The sequence below is a fragment of the Dromiciops gliroides genome, chromosome 3, assembly GCF_019393635.1.
Source record: "Dromiciops gliroides isolate mDroGli1 chromosome 3, mDroGli1.pri, whole genome shotgun sequence".
NCBI classification, from domain to species: domain Eukaryota; kingdom Metazoa; phylum Chordata; class Mammalia; order Microbiotheria; family Microbiotheriidae; genus Dromiciops; species Dromiciops gliroides.
The window spans coordinates 243,155,583-243,161,582 of record NC_057863.1 but is presented as its reverse complement, the minus strand read 5'-3'; the positions used below and the strand labels follow the sequence as shown (position 1 = coordinate 243,161,582).

The 6,000-nt window shown below is 38.4% G+C and overlaps 1 long non-coding RNA gene across 1 annotated transcript in view; it reads left to right on the top strand.

Moving 5' to 3' along the window:
* Positions 1-799: 799 nt before the first annotated feature.
* Positions 800-6,000, top strand: part of LOC122746160 — a 38,337-nt gene continuing 33,136 nt past the window's right edge. The window contains exon 1 of the long non-coding RNA XR_006355515.1: positions 800-916. This is a non-coding gene — a long non-coding RNA (uncharacterized LOC122746160). The remainder of the gene's footprint in view (positions 917-6,000) is intronic.

The following is a 6,000-nucleotide window of genomic DNA, read 5'->3' as shown; positions in this document are numbered from 1 at the left end:
AACAAGCACAGCATGACAACTGTGTCTGACATCTTGGGTACCCTTCTACACCCATTTCAGTATTTTTTTTTCAGTCATACCTGGCCCTTCATGATCCCATTTGAGGTTGTCTTGGCAAAGATACTGGAGTGGTTTGCCATTTCCTTCTTGTCATTTTACAGATGAGGAAATTGAGGCAAACAAGGTTAAGTGACTTGCCCAGGGTGATAGAGCTAGTAAATGTCCAAGGCTATATTTGAACTTAGGTCTTCTTGACTTCAGTCCTGGTTCTCTATCTATTGAGCCACCTAGTTGCCCTACTTCTCCAAGGAAAGAAGCGAGGTGTATTTGTTCTCTTCTCTGGATACAAGGTTGGTTACTAGAGTAACATATTCACTTTTGTAGTAGTGTTCTTTTCACTTACATTGTTGTTCCCAGTGTGTATATTGCTTCCCAAAAGACATTTTAAAAGGCAATCCTTTGTGTAGTCACAAGTAAAAAAAGAGAAAATTTATGCTACTGTAATAATAGATAACACAATGATGTGCGTATCTTTAATCAGTTTCAAGCAATGCTGACCTGACTCCGAATTCTTTTCCAAACTTAAAATCTGAAATCTGGGGATCAGGCTGTGATCAAGATCTGGAGGCCAGGAAGAAAAACATCTATTCTATAACTGAGCATTCCATTCAATAGAGTAAAAAAAAGTCAGCTTGCTGTCACATGATCCTGACAGGCCAAGTGTACAAGTGGGTCAGAAATGATTGAATATCCCATAGTGCTGGTTGTCATGTCCCATTTTCTTGGTGAATTTCGACAGAAAGTTGCTGATCTCAGAGGAGTGCAAAAACAACCCTGGATGATGCTGACATGCCTATCCCCCATTTGAAGAAAGCATCGTAATGCAAAGAAGAGACACCCCCCCCTCTTAAAAAAGGTAAATAACATTTCATATGTTGTTGCTTGTGCAGTCTGATTCCTTTTTCATAAGAATGAGAACTCCAAGGTAGGTGGGGAAGTGGAGGAGAGGAAATAAAACTTCTAGAATTATCAGTGATTTCTTTTTTTTGTTTTTTTGTTTTTTTGTTTTTTTTTTAGTGAGGCAATTGGGGTTAAGTGACTTGCCCAGGGTCACACAGCTAGTAAGTGTTAAGTGTCTGAGGCCGGATTTGAACTCAGGACCTCCTGAATCCAGGGCCAGTGCTCTATCCACTGCGCCATCTAGCTGCCCCAAAACTCTGTCTTTTTTTTTTTTTTTTTGTGAGGCAATTGGGGTTAGGTGACTTGCCCAGGGTCACACAGCTAGTAAGTGTTAAGTGTCTGAGGTTGGATTTGAACTCAGGTCCTCCTGAATCCAGGGCCGGTGCTCTATCCATTGCGCCACCTAGCTGCCCCTATCAGTGATTTCTGATGGGATTCAGAAGACGTCCTCACAAAGAGATTTTGAAAGACTTTATTTTTGAGAAAAAGCAAGGATGGAAGCAAAGTCAAATTCATTCTTAGAAAGAAGGGATTTTCTGAAATTCACTTTAAAAATCAATAACAGCAAGGGCAGCTAGGTGGCGCAGTGGATAGAGCACTGGCCCTGGATTCAGGAGGACCTGAGTTCAAATACGGCCTCAGACAGTTAACACTTACTAGCTTTGTGACCCTGAGCAAGTCACTTAACCCCAATTGCCTCACCCCCCAAAAAATCAATAACAGCAGAGAGTTTTCTAAGTCAGTAAATAGAATTGCCACCATATATAATATATAGTACAAATATATATATATATATATATGTCCATACATGTGCTTGTGTTTATATGTGTATATACACATAAATACATACATAGCTATATGTCTATATCTATAAACATGGCCAGAATTGCAAATACATGTAATGGTGCTACAAGTAGTCTTTCTCCATATAATGTATTAGAACCACAATTCCTACTAAATTTCATTGGGTCCTAAGCTCATAGGTTTAGATCTGCTCTTCCTCATACTCTGTGATCCAACCAAATTAGCTGTTTCTCAGTATCTCACACAAAACCCTCCATCTCCTGGGTTGCTAGGTGGTACAGTGGATAGAAGGACCTGAGTTCAAAATCTGCCTCAGAAACTTACTAGATGTGTGACCCTAATCTGTCTCAGTTTTTTTCAGCTGTCAAATGGTGATTAATAATAGCACTTGTCTCAGAGGGTTGTTGTGAAGATAAAATGAGGTAATATTTGTAGAAAGAGAATGTAGAGAGATATTACATTTGTGATGAGCTTAATATAGTGCTTGACACATACATATAGAAGATATGTACACATATAGAATATGCTTAATAAATGCTTGTTCCTTCCCCTCTCACTTTGTGCCTTTCACCATCTGTCCAATATACCTGAAATACATTCCCTGCATCCCCCTGCTTCATAGGGTCCCCTTTATGATGCAATGAAAGTTTCATCTTCCACCTGAAGCCTTTCTGGTTCCCCTAATTGTTACTGCACTCTTTCCTTAACTACCTTGTTTTTAATTTTTTTTTTTTTTTGGTGAGGCAATTGGGGTTAAGTGACTTGCCCAGGGTCACACAGCTAGTAAGTGTTAAGTGTCTGAGGCCGGATTTGAACTCAGGTCCTCTTGACTCCAGGGCTGGTGTTCTATCCACTGCACCTCCTAGCTGCCCCAAACTACCTTGTTTTTAATTACTTTTTAATATATTTATATTCACCTTATATTAATGCTACATATATTATATATGAACTTGCTCTCTCCTGCATTAGAATGTTGGGTCCTTGTGAGTAGGGATTATTTCATTTGTTCTCTTGGTACCCCTAGCACCTGACTCAATGCCTGGCAAGTTGTAAATGCTTACTAAATACTTGTTGATTGATTAATTGTAGAGTTTGTCAGAACACCCTTATTTTACAGATGAGAAAACCAAGGACATAAAGGTTAAGTGACTTGCTCAAAGAGGCAGCTAGTGGAAAGTGGATAGAAAAATGTGCCGAGAATGATGAAGATCTGAGTTCAAATCCTGCCTCAGACACTTACTAGCTATGTGACCTTGGGCAAGTCACTCTGTTCAATGGGGATAATAATAGCATCAGCCTCACAGGGTTGTTGTGAGGATCAGATGAGAAAAAATTTTGTAAAAAGTTCTTGGCATAGTCCCTGGTAAATAGTAGGTACTATATAAATACTCATTTCTGTCCTTTCCCTTCCCAAAGTCACACAGCTAATAAGTGGCAGAATAAAGATTTGATCCCAGGTCCTATAACTCTAGATTCAGCATTCTTTCCATTGCACATAATTGGAAACTTCCCATGTAATATTTCTGTCTGCTTTTGGCATTTCTGTGATAACTGAAGTTTTAGTGTCATGTACCAAGTTTAGTACAGGTATATAGTATAGAGAATGTATGTGTGCTGAAAACTGTTGTCTTCACTTTGCCCCTTTAGCATCCATGTCACGAAGTCACAAGCAAAGTACTTTCTCTGATCATTAATGTTCTGCATCTCTGGGGATTTGATGGTCAATCCAATATTTTAATAATAAGAAATGTTATTCTTATTAAAAGATTATGAATGATTCTGAGATGGGAGAGAATAAAGCTAGGAAGAACCATAGAGACTCTAAGGTAGTCTAGCAGGTTAATGAAGGGCTGTCACTGAGTGGTGGTAGTGGGAATAGAGAAAAGGGAATGGATAAGACAGATGTTGAAGAAGCAAAGTCAACTGAATTTAGTGATTCATTGGCAAAGAGAGGAGAAGAAGAAAGAGTCAAAGAAAACTCCAAGGGGGCAGCTAGGTGGTGGAGTGGATAAAGCACCAGCCCTGGATTCAGGAGGACCTCAGTTTGAATCCAGCCTCAGACACTTGACACTTAACTAGCTGTGTGACCCTGGGCAAGTCACTTAACCCTAATTTCCCTGGAAAAAAAAGAAACAGAAAACTCCCAAGGTTGTGAACATTGGAGACTGGACAAATGTTGGTGCCATAGCAAGGAATAGCAAGTCAGAAAGGAGGGGTCTCAATATAGGATCACAGAACCATGGACTTAGGGCTGGAAGGTGCCTTGGACACCCTTCTATTCCAGGGGTTCTTATCTTTTTTGTGTATTGTGGACCCCTTTGAATATCTGGCAAAGTCTATGGACCTCTTCATAGAATTATAAAAATAGTTTTTAAGTGCAAAAAATGAAGTACATTGGATTACAAAAAACAGCAGTTATATTGAAATACAGTTATTGAAGTATTTAAAAAATGAAAATGAAGAATTCCTGATCTAATAAACTTCCTCACTTTACAGATGAGGAAATGAGACTTGCTGAGTTTGAGGTACTGTCCTGCAGATAAGTTTTTTTTTTTTAATGTATAAGGTATTTTATTTTTTCCGTTACATGTAAAGATAGTTCTCAACTTTTGTTTATACAAGCTTTACAATTTCAGATTTTTCTCCCTCCCTCCCTTCCCTCCCCCCTCCCCTAGACAGCAGGTAATCTGATATAGGTTATGTCTATATATCTCTATACATATAGATATAGATATATACACACACATATATATACACATAATAACATTAATCCTATTTCTGCATTAATCCTGTTACAAGAGAAAAAATCAGAGCAGTGATGCAAAACCTCAAAATAGAAAAAAAAAAACCAACAGCACCCAAAACAAAAGAAATAATATGGTTCAATCAGCATCTATACTCCACAGTTCTTTTTTTCTTTTTTTTTCTTGGATTTGGAGATCCTCTTCTATCATGAGTTCCCTGGAACTCTTCTGTACCATTGCATTGGTGAGAAGAATATAGTCCATCACAGTAGGTCAACACTCAATGTTGATGATACTGTGTACAATGTTCTTCTGGTTCTGCTCATCTCACTCATCATCAGCTCATGTAAGACCCTCCAGGTTTCTCTGAACTCTTCCTGCTCATCATTTCTTACAGCACAATAGTATTCCATTGTATTCATATACCACAACTTGTCCAGCCATTCCCCAATGGATGGGCACCCCCTCAACTTCCAATTCCTTGCTACCACGTAAAGAGCAGCTATAAATATTTTTGTACATGTGGGTCCCTTTCCCCCTTCCATGATTTCTTTGGGCAAAAGACCTAAAAGTGGAATTGCTGGGTCAAAGGGTATGCACAGCTTTATTGCCCTTTGGGCATAATTCCAAATTGCTCTCCAGAATGGTTGGATCAGCTCACAGCTCCACCAACAATGCATTAGTGTTCCAATTTTCCCACAGCCTCTCCAACATTTATTATCTTCCTTTTTTGTCATTTTAGCCAATCTGATAGGTGTCAGGTGGTACCTCAGAGTTGTTTTAATTTGCATCTCTCTAATCATTAGAGATTTAGAGCATTTTTTCATATGGGAATAGATAGCTTTGGTTTCTTCATCAGAAAACTGCCTGTTCATATCCTTTGACCATTTCTCAATTGGGGAATGACTTGGATTCTTATAAATTTGATTTAATTCCCTATATATTTTAGAGATGAGGCCTTTATCAGAAGCACTGGCCTCAAAAATTGTTTCCCAGTTTTCTGCCTCCCTTCCAATTTTGGATGCATTGCTTCTGTTTGTACAAAAAATTTTTAATTTAATATAATCAAAATCATCCATTTTGCATTTTATAATATACTCTATCTCTTGTTTGGTCAAAAACTGTTTTCCTTTCCAAAGATCTGATAGGTACACTATTCCTTTCTCTCCTAATTTACCTATGGTATCACCTCTTATGTCTAAATCATGTATCCATTTTGACCTTATTTTAGTATAAGGTGTAAGATGTTGGTCTAAGCCTAATTTCTGCCATACTATCTTCCAGTTTTCCCAGCAGTTTTTGTCAAATACTGAGTTCCTATCCCAGAAGCTGGAGTCTTTGGGTTTATCAAACACTACATTACTAGTGTCATTTACTACTGCATTTCCTGAGCCTAGCCTATTCCATTGATCTACCACTCTATTTTTTAGCCAGTACCAGATAGTTTTGATGACTGCCGCTTTATAGTAAAGCTCCAGGTTTGGTACCGCTA